The sequence below is a fragment of the Cynocephalus volans genome, chromosome 10, assembly GCF_027409185.1.
Source record: "Cynocephalus volans isolate mCynVol1 chromosome 10, mCynVol1.pri, whole genome shotgun sequence".
NCBI classification, from domain to species: domain Eukaryota; kingdom Metazoa; phylum Chordata; class Mammalia; order Dermoptera; family Cynocephalidae; genus Cynocephalus; species Cynocephalus volans.
Genome location: NC_084469.1, coordinates 26,111,056 through 26,130,865, shown reverse-complemented (window position 1 = coordinate 26,130,865; position 19,810 = coordinate 26,111,056). Strand labels below are relative to the sequence as shown.

The 19,810-nt window shown below is 39.4% G+C and overlaps 1 protein-coding gene across 1 annotated transcript in view; it reads left to right on the top strand.

The window, feature by feature from the left end:
- The first annotated feature begins 457 nt into the window (after window positions 1–457).
- FAM222B (family with sequence similarity 222 member B) overlaps window positions 458–19,810 on the top strand; it is a 69,426-nt gene continuing 50,073 nt past the window's right edge. The window contains exon 1 of the mRNA XM_063112773.1: window positions 458–565. The gene's annotated coding sequence lies outside the window, so the exon portion shown is untranslated. The remainder of the gene's footprint in view (window positions 566–19,810) is intronic.

The following is a 19,810-nucleotide window of genomic DNA, read 5'->3' as shown; positions in this document are numbered from 1 at the left end:
TTCCCCCCCCGGCTGGCTGGTACAGGGATCGAACCCTGGACCTTGGTGTTATCAGCACCATGCTTTAATCATCTGAGCTAATCGGCCAGCTCTGTGATGGTCTTCTTGAAAGAAACCCAAACTTGTTGTCAGTGGTCACTTGAATGCACTTGAATTCAGGCCAAGTAGGATGCAGAATACTGGAAGTGACATTAAGTCTATGGCCCCTTAGGGGAACCGCGGTTCAAGAGTTTAGTAACCTAGACAACGTACTCCAGAGGCCTTAAACCTTGGGGCAGCCGCCGCCAAATTCTCTAAGCCTAACAAGTCCTCAAGGACAGCTGCCATGTCCCCCCGAGACCCAGCGGTCCACGCGATCAGGCATCGAGGAAGACGCCCCCGGCAGGAGCTGCGCAGGCGCGGGCGATCCGAGAGGGCCCCGGCGCTCCAGGCTGCGCAGGCGCAGGAGTGGCTCCTGGCGAGTCCCGACGGTGGCGGCGGTGACTGAGGGGCTGGGGCGTGGAGCAGCGGTGGCGGCGGCGGGCGGCAACGGAGCAGCCATGAGGGCCTGGCCCAGTCACCGACAGTGAGTGGTTGTAGAAGGGGGGTGGGCGGCAAGGAGGACTGGAGATGGCCTGGCGGCAAGATATCACGATTTTGGGGGTGTCTGGAATGTAGGGCCGGGGGAGAGGGACAGTTTGAGGTGATGATGGGAGAATTTGGGGCGCGGGAGACCAGATCGCCTGCTCCAGAGCTGGACAGCTTAGCGGAGGGAAGGGGTTGCGCTCTGTGGAGTGAAGGAGCCCACGGCAGGGCTAGTATCCTGCTCTCCCCCGTCTGTCATCATCCCTTCCCCCAGGAGCTTTTGATCGCCTCTCCCTTTCCGCTTCTTTCAGAGAATGGTCGCGGGGAGGGTGTGGGGTGGTGGATGAGAGCCCTGCTGGAGCTGAAGAAGCCAACTCTGAACCAGGCAAAGAAGGGTCGGTCGCCCGGAGTCATAGTCTGCTCTGGGTAGAGGATGGGAGTCGGGAGACCTCTGTTTAAAGTTGGGAGGCGTCTAGGGAAAGAGCTAAGGGCTTAGAGCCAGACAGGTTCGAAACCAAGTCCACCATTGATAAAGCTGGTAGATAACCTTGGGCAGGTCCCATTTAACCTTTCTGAACCTCTGGAAGATGTCCTTGTTCAAACTGGCTGTTGCAGGCATCACGTGTGTGATTACGAAAATTGTAAATCTTAAGTACTCTGCGATGCTAGTATATCATCAGCAATATTACTGGATTTTAGACCTTACCCTTATTAGTGGAATGACTGATTTCTCTGTTACAGCGAAGCATATTGTTTGTAAAACCTCAGTAGACATATGTGCTTTCTACATAGACACAGCAGATCGTGTGCAGAAATATCAGTTTGTTCTGTGATGTGACAAATGAGCCATCAGATTTGGGTAGGAAAAATATCGTACTCTGGCGTTCTTGCAAATGGTGTGTAGATCCTCACCCATAAGGAAGGAAATAGAGAATGGAGGGCCAATTTGTTAAATGCTTTCTGAACATAGCTCACTCAGGTTCCCTTGTAGCACAGTTGGCACTAATGTGCTTTATTATGAGTTGAGAAAACTAGTTTGAGACAAGCTGGGGGGACTGCAAATACAGTTTATTTTTTAATTGTAAAAAGTTTTCTTTTTAGGGGCGGCCCGTGGATCACTTGGGAGAGTATGGTGCTGATAACACCAAGGCCACGGGTTCGGATCCCAGTATAGGGATGGCCGGTTAGCTCACTTGGGAGAGCGTGGTGCTGACAACACCAAGTCAAGGGTTTAAGATCCCCTTACCAGTCATCTTTAAAAAAAAAAAAAAAAAAAAAAGGAAATGAAATGAAATGATAAAACAAGTAAAATAAAATAATAAAATAAAATAGTTTTCTTTTGCAAAGGAGTCTCTGGTTGCCTCAGGGCCCCGTGTCTATTTAGGAGGTCAGATAAACATACAGCAGCTTTTCAACTCTACTTTTTGTTACCCTTCTTGCCAGTGGAACCTCCTGGGTAGCGTGTCACACAGAAAAAGCAGCAGCTGTGCAATAGTCCAAGAGGTGGCTGGTTCTTTTCTGAGAGGCTAGAGGAACACTCCTGAGGTTTTGTTGTTGCTGTTGTTGTTGTTTAGGGTAAATAAAGCAGAGGACAGAGTAAACTGTGTGCTTCCAGAGAGAGAAAATGGCTTGCTAGCCACAGCTTTTGAAATAGAGGTGTAAATTCCTTTCAGAAGGACAGAAAGACACATGCTTCAGCTTTGCTGGCTCTGAGGATTGAGAGCTTGAAATGGCGAGGACTTTTGCAAATTGGTGAAACATCTTTTAGCTGAGTAAAGTAGGGAGTGGCTGTGCTAGATCCTTGAAGATTCACAGATAAGGGGAGTGAATTATTTTATAGGAATGGGGGAAATGAACTCTAGTCGTCTTTTCTCTATCTGGTAAAACTTGTTTTACCTCTCTTTCTTGGAAATACACAGTGATGTACAATTTTAAACTTTTTGTTCTAGTTCCTTGGCTCTTCCTATACATTCTCTGTCCATAACACTGATTATTCTTTTTTAGAGGATAGTTTTGTTACTATTGTCATAGATCATTAAAGAATACAAATTTATGGGCCGGCCCGTGGCTCACTCGGTAGAGTGCGGTGCTGATAACACCAAGGCCACAGGTTCGGATCTTATATAGGGATGGCTGGTTTGCTCACTGGCTGAGCGTGGTGCTGACAACACCAAGCCAAGGGTTGAGATCCCCTTACCGGTCATCTTTTTAAAAAAAAAAAAAAAAAAAAAGAATACAAATTTATGCCATCTTTGACTATCACATGCAGATAAAGTAGAGGTATAAAATATTAGAGCTGGCCTAGCCATCTTATTTTATTTTTAGTAATTGGACATTTATTTTTAATGTTGGTAATGCATGCATTTTTTTCTCTGCTAGAAATTTCCATCAGTTCAAACAAGTCCATAAAGGCCATCTGTGTTATGTTAAAATAATAGAGGTTTGTTCAGCTTGATGAGAATTTCCTGTGCTTCTCTCTTTCTGTTCTCTTTCCTATTTGTGGTTACTTTTATGCAGTAGATGACTGTTACCAAATGAGGACTTCTTCCCCTGGGGGAGAGAGAGTGGTTGACCAGTGTCTTGATTGCCTGTTGTGTGAGCAGCCTGTCCAAAGTGGGAGATGAGCTGTGGGGATGTAAGGACTTCCTGTGAATCCCTGATATAGCAAGGGCTAAAATAAAAGGAATAAGGTTTATTATCTCATTTTTATTCTGATAAAATGAATCATTTTTCTTTTAAAAAAAGCATCTCATGCCTCAGGGAAAATTTTTTAAAACATTCTATTTAAGAACAAAATTATCCCTATACTGGCTAGTTGCAAAAATAAATATATACATATATACAAACATACGTACATACAAACAAAATTAGAGTCGGCTGGTTGGATCAGTTGGTAGAATGTGGTGTTGACAACACCAGGGTCACGATTTCAGATCCCTGTACTGGCCAGCTACCACAAAAAAAAAGGGAAACAAAAGGAAAAGTAATAAGGGAAGTGGATTTAACTTAGTGAAATTCTAGGTCAGTCCTGATGTTTGGAGGGTAAAGAATTCAAGAATGGACCTGTGGCTCAGGGTGGCCTCCCTGGGACCAGGGTTTGCTTACCAATATTTAGCTATTTAGCTCAGTAGTTAGCCCAAAGTAATTGCTCATTAAATGTTTGCTGAATGGAAAAAAGGAAGCATGGGTTCAAATGTTCTGCGTCTTCACTGTGTATCTTTGAATGAGCTTATCTAAAGTGTCTGTGCCTCAGTTTTCTCATCTGTAAAATGAAGAAAATAATTGTACTTCATGGGTTGCTGTGAGAGTTAAATGTGTTAATACATGTAAAGTGTTAAGAACACTCTGGTAGTTGGTAAATTCTAAGTAAATGTTAATTGTTGAATACATACTCTCTTTGACCCCTTATCTATAATAATCAGAGATGATAATGACATAGCCCCAGGCCTGTGGCAGTTCAGTTTAGTGGGGGAGAAAGAAATATACAAAGTAATTATAATAGAATGTAATACCTTATTTCATCAAATCTATGGTGCCAGTGATTTTAAGGGTCACAGTTATTTTACAGCCACTAAGAAGGAAGAAATGCTGCTAATCAGACTGACATACCATCAGTTGTAAGATGCATCCTGTTTTCAGAGATGTTAAAATGTGAGAAAAAAAATTGTGTCTTAGAATTGAAAATTGTGTCTTTGTACCGGCCAGCTGCCAAAAAAAAAAAAAAGTAGAGTAAGTGATCTGCTAGAGAGGAGGTGCAACTCGTTATGAGAATTGATGGAAGGCTGGGTGCAGGTATTGTCACTGAAGGCATCCTGCATTGAGCCTGCAAGATAGGTCCTCACAGATGGACAAGGAAGATAGAGTATTCCAAGTTGAAATAAAGTCTGAAAATAGGAAGGGAGAGGGCATTACTGATGTATACCACCATATCTGGACAAGCAAGAGGAGGAAATGAGCTAATACTTTGGCAGAATAACATTGTATAATGCAGCAGAGGACAGGAAGCTTAGAACGTTTTCAGAAAAGTTATGAGCCTCATACTTAGATTTGAACTCCTAAAATATTATAGTGACTTTAAAAAGATGATTAAAAAAAAATTAAATTAAAAAAACCAAAAAGAAAAGATAAACAAAACAAAGGAAGAAAAACTTGAAAAAAAGGAAGAAAGAAAAGAAAACAAACAAAAAGAAGCAAAAAAGAAAAGGTCCAATAATAAATTGGGAGGTGAGAGTGAGTGTCAGAAAGCAAAGTAGCTAGGGGAAGACTGAAGCTTTACAGCTGACAGGGGTGGGTGGGTGTGGTGGGGTGGGGAGGGGGTAAGTGTGAAGTTACTGTACTCTTGATGAGAGGTGAATGCTTTCTTAGAGAAGTGTTTAATATCCATTTCTATCTTTTCACTGCCTTTCAAGGATTTGATTTTTGTCCCTGTCAGAGCTCTGTGACTTAGAGTGAAAAAGAATATAACTAACAGGAAAAATACTAGATTTCTCTTTTTAAAAAATTTTTTTTGGTGGCTGGCCAGTATGGACCCGAACCTTTGACTTTGGTGATATAACACCACGCTCTAGCCAACTGAGCTAATAGGCCAGCCTAAATTTTCTTTATTAAAGATGCATTAAATACTGGAAGGAAACAGTAATCAGAATGGATGGCTCTATTATAAAATGGTGGTTTGGTACAGCACTGGATAGTAGTACTGTTTCATGGGAAATAGAGGTCATTTAAGAAGTGATTTAGGGGCCGGCCCATGGCTCACTCGGGAGAGTGCGGTGCTGATAACACCAAGGCCCTGGGTTCGGATCCCATATACGGATGGCCGGTTCGCTCACTGGTTGAGTGTGGTGCTGACAACACCAAGTCAAGGGTTAAGATCCCCTTACCGGTCATCTTTAAAAAAAAAAAAAAAAAAAAAAAAAGAAGTGATTTAGGGCCGAGCCGAGGCACACTCGGGAGAGTGCGGCGCTGGGAGCGCGGCAACGCTCCCGCCGCGGGTTCGGATCCTATATAGGAATGGCCGGAGCACTCACTGGCTGAGTGCCGGTCACGAAAAAGACAAAAAAAGAAAAAGAAGTGATTTAAGGGCCAGCCCGTGGCTCACTCAGGAGAGTGTGGTGCTGATAACACCAAGGCCATGGGTTCGGATCCCATATAGGGATGGCCGGTTGGCTCACTGGGAGAGCGTGGTGCTGGCAACACCAAGTCAAGGGTTAAGATCCCCTTCCCGGACATCTTTAAAAAAAAAAAAAAAAGATAAAAAGAAGTGATTTAAAAGACTTATCTGGTTACTAATTTCCTATGAACTAACCTGGAAGCTAGTAAGGAATGATATTTAACTAGAAATAACATAAATATGAATTTGTGTGATGTCTTTTTTTCCCACCAGTAAGACATAACTAGGCTTGAATTTAAGTGTTTTGGACTTGTGGACTCACTGAAAAATGTTCGAGTTGACCCTTTCAGTAATCAAATTCAGCAAACATTTAAGTGCCTGCTGTGTGTCAGGCATTGTGCTAAGCACTGGGAATTTAAAATATTAATGACATAATCCTTGTTTTTAAAGAGTTCGCATTTTAATTGGAGACCAGCAGAAATAATTCTGAATCAGTATGATAAGTGTTATGATAGAGATCTGCATTAAGTGCTATGGGAACTTTAGCTTGGCCTTGTGGGGAGAGGGTAAGGTTGGAGAAGACTTCCTAGAGGAAGAGTCAGTTGGGTCTTGAAGGATGAATATAATTTGGCTGCCTTAGCAAAAAAAGGAGGACTGGAGAAGGTACTGTTTCAAGTGCAGAAAACAGCTTGCACAAGGATTTAGATTGCACATAGGTATAAGAGTATGGACCTGTGGGCCAGTAGTTTTATGTGGCTAGATCATGGATGGGGTATGAGGAAGAAGTGGAAGGAAGTGAGGTTAAAAGTGTGAAAGAGTCCAATTGTGGGTGACCTTGGTGAGGGGTCAATTTTATTTTGTAGGTGCTGGGGAATCATGGAAGAGTTTTTAAACCAGGTAAGGAACATGTTCAGATCACTGTTTAAGAAAAATAACTGTTGACAGTGTAGAAGTTAGATATAAAAAGGCAGTAGGGAAACTAGTTGGTTATGAGACTGGTGTGATGATCACTTGAGAGATATTGAAGACCTCAATTACAGTGGTAATGGTGGAATTGTAGACAGATTAAAGAGCTTTTTAGGAGACTGACTAGAAGTTTATCATTGCTTTTATGTTGGGATGTGGGTAATGGAGAAGTAGTTGTCAAAGATGGATTTGAAATTGCTAGCTTGGGCAACTAAGTGGATGGTGATGTCATTAACCATGGTAGGGAATACAGGAGTAAAAAAGGGTTAGATTTGAGGGAAAATCAGTTTGATTTTAGTATGTTAGATTTGGGGTGTCTGGGAAATCCAGGAGCAGATGGTCAATAGGCTTCTGGATATATAGATCTTGAGTTCAGTAAAAAGGTTGAGAAAGGAGATACAGATTTAGAAGTCATTAGTACATTAATAGTTAAAGCCAGATGGATAACCCTGTGAGTCTAAACTTCATTTGCTTTATATTTTCATTCATATCATCTTGAGGGATTGGCTTTATGAGAATGTGGCATTAAATGCTTTCTCTGTAGTAGTTCATACAGTGCTGGTCCTTCCCTTATTTTTCCATTTTTTTAATGTGTTGCATAAATGGCCTAAATCAGCAGTTTTTAGCTTGCAACAGGAATGAAATGCAAAACCTCTTGCCTTAATGGAAAGAATGGTATTATTTTTAATTAGATAAACATAAGGATACTATGTGTTTAAATAAAAGCATATATAGTTTTGTTAAAAAAAAAAAATATATTTATTTATTTATTTATTTTTGGTGGCTGGCTAGTACTGGGATCCCAACCCTTGACCTTGCTGCTACAACACTGCACTCTAACCAACTAAACTAAACAGCCAGCCCAGTTTTGTAAAATTTTTGATGAAGGAAAATCAGTGTGCATATCAACTGTACACTTTCTGTTCTTATTCTCATTGGTTTATTTGTTTTAGAAAAACTGCTTCCTTAACGTCAGTTCTGTTCTAAACGTTGAAAAAGAAGGAATCCATTCCACTGAATGCCTCAGATTAGAAATGGGTGGTTTTTATGACTCAGAATCTGAAAAGATTTGGTTTGAAGAACCCAGGACATTTTTGAACCAGTGGTGCCAGGTTTGTTCAGAGCTGGGATTGGGAGCTGAAGCCACCTAACTCTGTCTAGTCTTGTGCTACACCACAGCTTTTTCACCAGCCGTATGAGAACTGAAAACACTGAAATAAATATACCTGATGGTAAATTAAAGATATATATGCTGCTGTTGTTTTTTGGAAGAATAGTTTGGTATAATTTAGGTGCTTTTTTTATAGTTCATGATTTTCAAATACAAGCAGAGACATGTTTTATGAAAGAAAGGAATATGCAGAATATCTAAGTTGTTGGTAGATTTTAGCTGATCATTTTTAATATTCATGTTAAACAGGATGTCTAGCTTTGACTAGAGGGTCAAGTGCTGGGAATCACAGACATCCTTAGGATACCCACTTGGGTCAATGCTTAACTCCCCATACTTCCTGTTTTGTCCCTTTCCTTGGGGATCAATGTTAAAAAGAAAATAATTAAATCCATAGGTTTGTTATCTTTTAACTTTTTATTATCAAATTTCAAATATATGCAAAGCTAGACAGGACTGTATAATGAACCCCTATCACTCGGCTTCTATAATTGTTAACTTCATGCCAATCTTGTTTTATCTGAGTACCCCCTGCTCACTAACCTACTGAGACAAATCCGAGACATATAATTTAATGAATGAATCAAATCCAAGACATCGTATAATTTCATGAATAAATATTTTAGTATATATCTCTAAAAGACAAGGACTAAGAAAAAAAAAATCCTACAAAAAAATTAAGGAGTCTTAGGGCTGGCCTGTGGCTCACTTGAGAGAGTGTGGTGCTGACAACACCAAGGCCATGGGTTTGGATCCCTATATAGGGATGGCCAGTTAGCTCACTTGGGAGAGTGTGGTGCTGACAACACCAAGTCAAGGTTAAGATCCCCTTACCGGTCATCTTTTTTTTAAAAAAAAAAAAAAAAAAAAAAAAAAAGGAGTCTTCAAAAAGTTCATGGAAAGGTTCATATAAACTTTTCCTTTTCCTTTTTTTTTTTTTTGGTGGCTGGCCTGTATGGGAATCCAAACCCTTAACCTTGGTATTATAACACTGTGCTCTAACCAACTGAGTCAACTGCCAACCCTATTCATGTTATCTTTTAAAAAAAATTTTATTTATTATTATTATTTTTACATTCTAAGGTATTGTTGCAGAGCAGTTGAGGGAAGGGAGAGAGGGGACGGCAGAGGAGGATAAGTTGGGAGGAGGAGAAAAGAGGGGGGCGTGGTTGAGGCCCATGGCACCCCCCTCATTCCAACAGGGGAGCCCAGGGGGCTTCCAGAGGCAGCTCAGTGGTCACTGTACTGGATGCGGATGTTGGGAGGGCGTGGCTGAGGCTTTTGGCCCCCTACTACCCTGGCTCGGGCATATTATCTTTTTATTCCATTTTTCCACAAACCTTTTGAAGTATACTGGTATTTGTTTATGTCATCAAATATACAGTTTTCTTGTTTCTCTAATTATCTCATAATTTTTTGGCTGTTTGAACCAGGTTTATACATTAGTTTTCATAAGTCTTCTGTTTATCTCTTAATCCATAGATTTGCCCTCCATCTCTTTATGTACTTATTAAAGATCTCTCCATTTTAAAAGCTGCTATCACCTTCTACTCTTTTGGAAGATTCCTTTTATAGCTTGTCGCAAAATAGGACATCCTGTTTTTAGCTTCTCCCCTTTTTGCTGTTATTCAAAGCAATTGGTCATTCAAAACAAAAATTTATGCAATGCTCTCTTTGTGCTAGGAGCTAAAATGGAACTAGTGTAGCTTTAACCTGCCCACCCAGAATTTATGTCCTGAGGGGAAGAATAAACAAGTTAACTGTGAGTTACAGAATATAATGTATTAAGAGTGATGATAGAGCACCTCAGGGTGCAATGGAAACATGTTAGCCCTTAACCTATATTTGGGGGAATCAGGAAAGGCTTATGGATGGAGCTATGTCCATGGTAAGACCTAAAGCATGAATTAGGAGTTAGGTGAGGAGTCAGAGGAAAATCATTAGCAGCAGAGGGACCATTGCTTGTGAAGTACAGGAAATTTAACATATTTTATTTTCTCTATTTGGAATAAATAGCATGTCTTCCAGAAAAAAAAAATGTGTTTTCAACTATATTGTACCAAATAATAATACATATCTTTATACAAAACATTTTTCTTCCCTTTTGCATAACTGCAGGAAATCTCAGAGCACCTGTGGAAGTGAAAAGCCAGAACCTTGAAAAATAGACATAAGATTTCCAATCCTCCCAAAACCTCTATCATTTTTCTTAATGTAAACCTAGGCAGCTAACTCCAACCTAAATGAGACACTTTTGGGGAAGTTTTAAAAAGGTCTTTGACGAGCTGATTCTAAATTTTATATGGGAAGTCAAAGGGACTAAAATACCCAAAATAAGACTGGCCGTTAGCTCAGTTGGTTAGAGTTCAGCCTTATAATCCCAAAGTCATGGATTTGGATGTCCTGTATCAGCCAGCCACCAAAAAAATAAAACAGAAATAAATAAAATAGCCAAAACAGTTTTGAAAAAGGACAACACAGTTGGAAGAAGACTCATGCTATCTCATTTCAAGACTTACCTAAAGAGCTACAGGAACCAGACATTGTGATATTGGCAAAAGAATAGATGCATAGATCAATGAACAGAACAGAGTCCAGAAATAGACTCACTTTTTTTTTTTTTTGGTGGCTGGCCTATATGGGGATCCCAACCCTTGACCTTGTTGTTACGAGGCTGCGCTCTAACCAGCTGAGCTAACTGCCCAACCCGACTCACACTGCTAAATATGGATGGCTACTCACGTTATTAAATACGGCTATTTGATTTTTGACAGAGGTGCAAAGGTGGCAATTCAATAGGAAAAGGGTAGTCTTCTCAACAACCAGATCCATAAAAGGAAAAAATTGATAAATTGGGCTTTATGAAAATTGGAAACTTTTGCTCTGCAGAAGACTGTAAAATGAATGAAAAGACAGGCCACAGACTGGGAGAAATATTTGTAAATCATATATCAAACGTAAGACTCATATCCAGAATGTATAAAGAGCTCAAAACTCAGAAAGAAGAAAACAAACAATACCATGAAAAAATGGGTGAAGGGCTGGCAGGTTAGCACAGTTGATTAAAATGCAGTGTTAAAGTCAAGGGTTCGGATCCCCAGACCAGCCAGCCACAAAAAATAAAATAAAATAAAATAAAAATGGGTGAGAGATTTGAATGACTTCACCAGAAAAGATATATGGATGACAGATGAGTGCGTGAAAATACTCTCAACATCTTAGTCATTAGAGAAATGCAAATTAAAACCCTAACAAGATATACCAATTAGAATGGCTAAACAACAACAACAATAAAAGAAGAAAACTGATTATATTATGGACTGGTGAGGATGTGGAGCAACTGGAACCTTGGAAAACACTGTGTAGTGTCTTACAAAATTATACTTAACAGATGACCTAAATATTTACCCAAGTGAAATGAAAACCTATGTTCACACAAAAACTTGTATGTGAACATTTATAGCAGCGTTGTTTATAGTCACCCAAAACTAGAAACAACGTGATTCCACAACTGGGGAATGGATAAATAAATTGTGCTATATCCATACAATGGAATACTACTCAGCAATAATAAAAAGGAACTATTTGTATATGCAGTAACATGAATGAATCACATATGCATTATGCTAAGCAAAAGAAACCAAATTCAAAAGGCTACACACTTTGCATTTACATGACATTCTGGTAAACTCAAAACTGTAGGGACAGTGGAGATCAGTGATTGCCTGGGGTTAAGAGTAGGGAGAAGGTTTGACTACAAAGGGGTAGCATGAGGAAATTTTTGTGGGTGAAGCTACTGTTCTGTATCTTGATTGTGGTTTGTGGTTACACGACTTTATGCATTTATGAGAATTCGTAGAACTGAACACTAAAAGAGTGTTATATTGCTGTGTAAAATAAAAGTCTGGGGGTGGAGGAGAGAGGCTTTGAAGAAGAATTCTAGAAATGTAATTTCTTAAGTATATTTTAATTTTTAACTTAATTTTCTTTTTAAAATATATTTTACATAATTTAAAAGTGAAAAGTCTCTGGAAAATTGAGATCCTTTTGAATTTATTTTATTTTATTAAAAAAGATGACTGGTAAGGGGATCTTAACCCTTGACTTGGTGTTGTCAGTGCCACGCTCTCCCAAGTGAGGCAACTAGCCATCCCTGTATAGGGATCCAAACCCGTGGCATTGGTGTTATCAGCACCACACTCTCCCGAGTGAGCCACGGGCCGGCCCAAATATGTTGTATTTGACATGCAGTTGTGTACTCTTGATTCAAGAATACTTTGCCAGTTTTTTTCTACTTTATTTGTTAGGTTTGCTTATTGCCAAGCATTATGAAACTAGCTTTCCTTACCCCACTCTAGGACACTGTTGTATCACCTAAAGACATATCCTCCACTTCAGTGCATGGAAAAGTTTTCAATAGTGAGATATATCAAGTTATTTGGCAGATTAATATGTATATCTCATCCAAAGTCTTGCCAGGCTTTCCATTTTCCCAGGGATTGCTTAATGGACTGAAGCTTGAACATTTCAGGAGACATCCTTAAATATTCCTGGAAGTTGTGTATATCAGCTTCCAGGTGAGTGTGGATTTTCAGATTTGGAAAGACATTCAGGGCTGGCCAGTTAGCTCAGTTGGTTAGAGTGTGGTGCTGAAGGCCGGCCCATGGCTCACTCGGTAGAGTGCGGTGCTGATAACACCAAGGCCACGGGTTCGGATCCTATATAGGGATGGCCGGTTGGCTCACTGGCTGAGTGTGGTGCTGACAATACCAAGCCAAGGGTTGAGATCCCCTTACCGGTCATCTTTTAAAAAGAAAAAAAAAAGAGTGTGGTGCTGATAACACCAAGGTCCAAGGTTCTGTCCCTGTACCAGCCAGCAACCAAAAAAAAAAAAAAAAAAGACATTTAGTGGCTATAATTGCTGAACCAGGTTCAATATCGATTAACAGCATTTCCCCCCTGCTTGGAATCCAGCAGCTTTTTCTCTCTGCTACTGCTTTCTTCTGAGAGTCAATTTGAGCTATTTGCCAGTATTTCTGGATCATGTCTCTACTTTCTCTAATTTTCCATGACTACTTTGCTTTTCCATCAGCTCAAATTGCTAAGTGAGGACTTTTATTTAGATAAAGTAAGATCATTTCCCTCGGGAATTGGATGTCTGTAAACTGTTGGGTCTCACTTAAATATTTGCTTTGTTCTTGGTAGATTGTTAATCTAGTTGATCTCTAGTCCTTTAATGATATTCTTCCCCAACCTTTCTTTCAAAGGCTATCAAGTGGAAATTATCTTTACTTTTTTCTTTTTATTATTTATTTTTTTTCAAAAGATGACCGGTAAGGGGATCTCACCCCTTGGCTTGGTGTTGTCTGCACCACGCTCAGCCAGTGAGCTAAACCGGCCATCCCTATATAGGATCCGAACCCGTGGCCTTGGTGTTATCAGCACCACACTGTCCCGAGTGAGCCACGGGCCGGCCCGATCTTTACTTTTTTCTTCCACACCTGTAGAGTTTACTGTGTCCATATTCATGTTGGTTTTTCCTCTCTTTGCTATACTTTTAATCCCTCTCTGACCTTGTTGTATCACTATTTCTCTTTTATCTGAATCCTTAATCTTTCTACTATATTTTTTCCACAACTCTCTATTCCCACCCTCCCTCCAGCTACTTCTGAGTTTCTCTCCTTTCATAAAAGTAGTCTCACCCTGTTCTCTTCACTTTCTCACAGCCTATTTTTTCCTCAATCACAGTAATTTTGTTTTGTTCCCACAACTTCACTGAAATTGCTCTGCTCAATGACCTAATTGTCAAACCTAGATGACACTTTTCAATCCTTAGCTTCTTTTACCTATTTCTTTTAAGTGTGATACTGTCCATTCTTGGTTTTTCTCTTACCTCCTGTTTCTCCTTAGTCTTATTCGTAGACTCATAGCCTCTCCTTTTCTTCCACCCAATCCCTAAACATTGGTGTTCCCAAGGATTCTGTTCTTAACCTTCTCTCTCTCTTTTTTTTTTTTTTTTAATTCATTGTTGGTAATGTAATTTACTATACACACACATATCCTCCATATCTCTATATTTAACTTAGATCTCTCTTTCTTCAGAACCGACTTGAACATCCCGTAGGCACCTCAGAAGTCTTATCTCCCCCACAAAATCTAAACCTTTTAAATTTCCTGTCTGACTGAATGGTAACAATAGCCACACAGTTGCCTAAAAAAAAATTTTGGATTTGACCTTGATTCCTCCTTCTCCCATATCAGCCATATGTGGTTGATTTCCAGGTCTGATTTTTACTTTGAAGGTCTTCTAAATCTGTCTTTTGTTGTTGGCTGGCGGGTATGGGGATCTGAACCCTTGACCTTGGTGTTTTAACACTGCACTCTTACCCAGCTTAGGTAATTGGCCAGCCCCAAATCTGCCTTTTTTAACCATATGGCCAGAGTCTTAGATCAAACCATTTTCATTTCGGGCCGAGCCCGTGGCGCACTTGGTAGAGTGCTGCGCTGGCAGCGCGGCGACACTCCCGCCGCGGGTTCGGATCCTATATAGGACTGACCAGTGCACTCACTGGCTGAGTGCCGGTCACGAAAAAACGACAAAAAAAAAAAAACCATTTTCATTTCTTACTTGGACAGTTACAGTTGACTCCTCCTAACTGGTCTGCATTCCTTGAGTCTTATCACAAGTTCAGTCTGTCTAGCACAGGGCCACAAGAGTGATCTTTCTAAGTTGTAAGACTACTTATGCCCTTTCTTTTTAAGAACCTTTATTACCCACAGTGCCTCATACATAGCAGACGTTTGATTTCATCTTTCTTCCTCCTTACCTCATTATGTTTTGCTCAAGTTATTTTCTTTCCCTCCAAGGACACTTCCTCCAAAATAGACAGACAAACATAACAATAATCTGGTGACTCTCCGAATTAAACTGTAGGATTTAGCTCATAGTTCATTTCTTCTTTGAAGACTTCCCTGTTTCCAAGGCAGAATTAATCACTCTTGCTGCTGGGCTACTCTGACATTTTATTATCCTGCTAACATTACATTTATTATTTAAATGCTTTTCTGTTTCCTCATCCAGATTATGTGCTCTTTGTGGGTAGGGGTTATGTCTTTTACATCTTCTTAGCTTCAGACCATAACAACTAAGCCTGCCAACTCTCTTTTTTTCTTTTTTCTTTTGGTGGCTGGCCAGTTTGGGGATCCAAACCCTTGACCTTGGTGTTATAACACTGTGCTCTAACCAATTCGGCTAACCAGTCAGCCCCTTGCCATGTTTATTAATTTTCTAGTTTGTATAGGACACTAGCAATGCATTGGTAAACAAGATAGACAAAAGTCCCTGCTCCTATGGAGCTTATTTTCAAATGAGGGTAAACAGAGAAACAACTTTAAAAAATCGGTAATGATAAATACTGTACAGAGAAAAATAGAGGATTTGATAGAGAATGAGTAGATAGCTACTTTAAATTGGGAGAAGAGAGAAAACTTCTGAGGATATGGCACTTAAGATCTAGGAGGATGCAAAGATTAGGAGATCAAACATACCAGTATAAAGCTCCTGAGGAGGTATGGGCTTGGTATATTGGAGAAACAGAAATAAGGCCAGTGTGGTTTGAGTATGGTGGGTGAGGGGGTGAGTCATGGAAGATGAGGAAAGCAGAAGCCAGGTGATGGTAAGATTTGAAACCTAGGGTAAGGTATTTCTTTTGGAGATTTTAAAGTAGGGGTATGATGTGAGTTGATTGTGACTAGAAAGAATATTCTGATTCCTTTAATGGAAATGGATTGTAGGGGGGTCGAGACTGTAGGCAAGAATATTAGTTACAAGGCTCTTGTACTAATTCAGATGAGAGTTATTGGTGACTTGAACTGGGGTGGTGGTAGAAGAGCTGTAGAGAGGTGACAGATTTGGGATATCTTTTGGAAATGAAGTTGTCAGGGCTTGCTCAGGGGTTGTCACAACTGGAGGAGTGAGGCAAAGAGGAATCATGGATAACTTCTAGTTTATTGGCTGGAGCAACTAGGTTAAGTAAATGGTGGTGCTGTTTATTGAGGTGGGTACGATTGTGGCAGAACATATTTGTTAAGAATTCTGTTTTAGTCATACCAAGTTTGAGATGATTGTTAGACAGCCAAGTGGAGATATAAGGTAAGCAGTTGGATAGAAAAGCATTCCTGGGAGAAGTCTGGGCTGGAATTATAGACGTGTAAATCATCAGCATGTATGAGGGTACTTCAAAAAGTTCTCAGAAAAATAGAATTGAAAGATAATATGAGTCTTCCGTGAACTTTTTGAAGTATGCTAGTAGATGGAATTTGAAGTCATGGAATTCAATTAGGTCACCTAGGGATGGTTTGTGGCTAGAGAAGAGAGGTCTGAAAGGGAAGGAGCAGCCAGTGGAGGTAGGTGGAAAACCAGGAAAGTGATGTTGTAGAAGCCAAGTTAAGAAGCATTTCAAGAAGGGAGTAGTCGACTAACTACATTGAATGCTATTGAGAGGTTAGATAAGAATGGAGAAGTACCCATAGGATTTGATAACCTAGAGATTATTGGTGCCTGACTGGACTCATTCATTGTAGTGGTGGAAATAAATGTCTAATTGTATTGGATCGAGGGGAAAAATGAGATGAAGAAATATTTGATCATTTTTTTCATTTTTATATGAAGACAGGTTTTGGAAGCCAATTTCTTCAAAAACTTCCTGTGTCATTGTTACTAAATCCTTAATTATTTGTAATCCAATTGGTTATGTATTTTTGTTGAAGTGTTTTAATCTTTTAATGTTTTTGTACCATTATTCTAGGTGGTTTCTTGTTCTCTAAAAACCTGCTTTAACTAGTGTTAGGAGTAATACAGATAATTGTTGAGTGAATAAGACTGTTTTTAAGGGTTTAAGTCCCTGGCATTAGAAAAGCAGACTGGCTTGACCTTGGCCTTACAATACATCAGATGTCAAATGAGGATAACAGGACCAGTTTAGCTCAGGGAGTGATTGTGAGGTATGACTACTAATGAAAATAATTGTAAAATACTTTTGCAAGTTAAAGTGTGATATAAAGGCTAAATAATAGTTCTTTATTGGGATGTTGTGAAAATTAGCAACATGCTGTATGTTAGAGGTATTAAGTTCCTTTTGAGAAAGGTGATATATTTTTATAAATACTATTTGAGGAAAAATAGCTCAGAATTTGGGAAAAGATATTGCGACCCTAATTTCTGCAATGTAACAGTTATGGAACCATAATGAAACAACACTTTATTAAAGAGATATATTTCCCTAAAGATTTATTATAATATCACTTTACAGGGTTCATATTACAAGAGTTTTACCATCTTGACTTTTTTTGGGGGCTCAAGTGAGGATATGAATGCCACCCTATGGCAGTTACAATGCTGAATGTTTTAAGTAGTGGTGGTGGTGATTTATTGTCTATATTTAAAACATCACAGCCAACCAATAGAACCACTCACACAAAAAAATTTTTTTTAAAAGATGACCGGTAAGAGGATCTCAACCCTTGGCTTGGTGTTTCAGCACCATGCTCAACCAGTGAGCCAACCAGCCATCCCTATATAGGATCCGAACCCGGGGCCTTGGTGTTCTCAGCACCACACTCTACCGAGTGAGCCACGGGCTGGCCCACAAAAAAATATTGAAAAAGTATTTTAATTTATTGTAGGTGATACCATAGAGACACTTTAATGCAGTTAGGTGATGGATGCAATTAGGCTTTGAAGAGGGACATGGTGCCATTTCAGGCAAAACTAGCACTTCTTGTTCCACATCTGAGTCTAAATGTAGAATCAGTGGCTTCATTTCCTATAATGTACTTAGAAAATGCTTGAAATTCGAATCTGTTGAACTAATTTTTCTCAGCCTCTAAAGTGGCATTAACAATAGAGGAAAATTGGAATGTGGTCTAAAACCTATAAGGGAAGACAAATGGTTAAGCAATAGTCTGCTGATGTGCTTAGAACTTTACCCTGCTGACAGCTCAGTTGGATCTTGTGTATTGTTTTCAGTATAAGGACCTGCGTATCGCCAATTTTAGAACAAAGTGACATGTAGTTCTTAGCTTAGGTTGGAATTAAATCTTTTTTCTGGAATTTGAGTTCTCCCACAATCCATTACCTCTTTGTATCAAGAACAAGTAAAAGGTTTAGGTTTCTTTTCCTCTTTGATGGGAAGACTGTACTTGCTTTTGCTGTACCGAGGCATTATTTGCTTTTCTTTTGCATTTGGTGACTGGAAAAGGGGTCCTCAAATGGTCTGCTTCCACAACAAAAACAGTTGACTAAACTTGCTTTCTGGGAGATGTTTTACTTCCGTCGTTGTATTAACAGTTTCTGTTACTTGCTTCCACCATCTGCCTTGTTCATTGTAGACTGAGGGATAGACTTCTACTGTTTTATGTTCATAGGCAAAGTTTCTTCTTATATTCTTATTTTCGTTCCTTTGGATTTGATTGCAGTTTATCAGTATCCATTCTATTTAATAGTTTTCTTCCCAGAGTAGGTATTTCACAAAGCTTCTATCCTAAATATTTTTAAGAATTTATTACTTAGGCTAGACATCCTTATGTTTTTATTTTAATTTTTTTTTTCATTAAGACTAGCCAGAATTTCTCTGGAAGCTTGCAGTTGGCAGTACTATCAAGTAAAAATGCCTTTAGGTCTGTCTGGAAAAGGCACTTTCCACCACTACCTAATAATATGGAATATATGTAATTTTTGACCTTATGTATTTCTTCCATTATTTACCAGTTTATGTTATTTGAATATTTTCCCCTTTGGTTATTTGTTCTTTTCTTATTGACTTGTAAAAGTTCTTTATATGTTGTGGCCATAAATTCTTTTTTCATAAGTGTTAACAAATATTCTTTAAGGCCATGAACAAGAAGTGAGAGGGCTGGCCGGTTAGTTCAGTTGGTTAGAGCGAGGCCTTGTTGCACCAAGGTCAAGGGTTTGGTTCCCTATACCAGCCACTCGCCAAAACAAACAAACAAAAAAAAATGGTGTTTGGTTAAATTGTTGGTTTGCCCTGGTTATTGGAGCAATGGTAAGCTTCTTTTGTCTCTCCCCTTCCAAAGATGCATAGAAAAGCTCCTTCTGTCATAAGTTGAAGTGTTGGCTCTGTGTTTGTTATAATTTGCTTTTTCTGGCTGGCACAGCCTTTTTTTTTTTTGTTTTCTGTCTTCTGACAGATTATAGGATTGTGGGGAAACAGCGTCCAGAGCTTTTTCAGGAACCATGCCATTTTATCTACAGGAGAAGCCATTGGCTTTGGCACTAGAAAAGAATTGGCTTTGCATTTAAGATGCCAAATCATGCTTGATTCACAAGTTTGCTGTCTTATTTTGTCTATGTATGTGAAACTTTTTCAGGATGTTGGCTTTTTACTTTTTTTTAACCATGTGCTACCCCATCAGTGTGAGAAATTAACAACTTATCCCTTCTCTCCAATTCCCCACCCCCAACACACACAACCCAAACATCCCCAACCATAGCAAGAGATGCAACAATTACTTTGAGGATAGGGGGAAAATACACCATACAAGTGTTTCCCTTTGGTTACCTTTGATGCCCTTATGATGATTTTGAGCTTTAATTCTGATTTATCCATTAAAATCTTTCCTGTGGAATCTTGATCTTAAAAAAGTTTTTTTATTTCCTCCTGGCTTCTCAACATGGAGGAGTCTTGAATTATTTAGGTGTGGAAATGATTTACCAACCAAGATGTTTCCGTTACAGTTTTTTTCAAGGGCATCCTTGAAAGCTAATTGTCAGAAGACAGTTTCCTAACTTGAGAAGCTTAATTTGTATGAGATAGAGCACATTTAGGAAACTTCTACATATTCCTTTACCTTTGACACTCTTTTCACGGGGTCTAGAGCAATTTGTCCTGATTTCAAATGAGGATTTTTTATTATCATGTAAGCAGTCTTAACTCCAATTATATCTGCTACCTTAATGTCTTTTAAACTGTGTATAATTG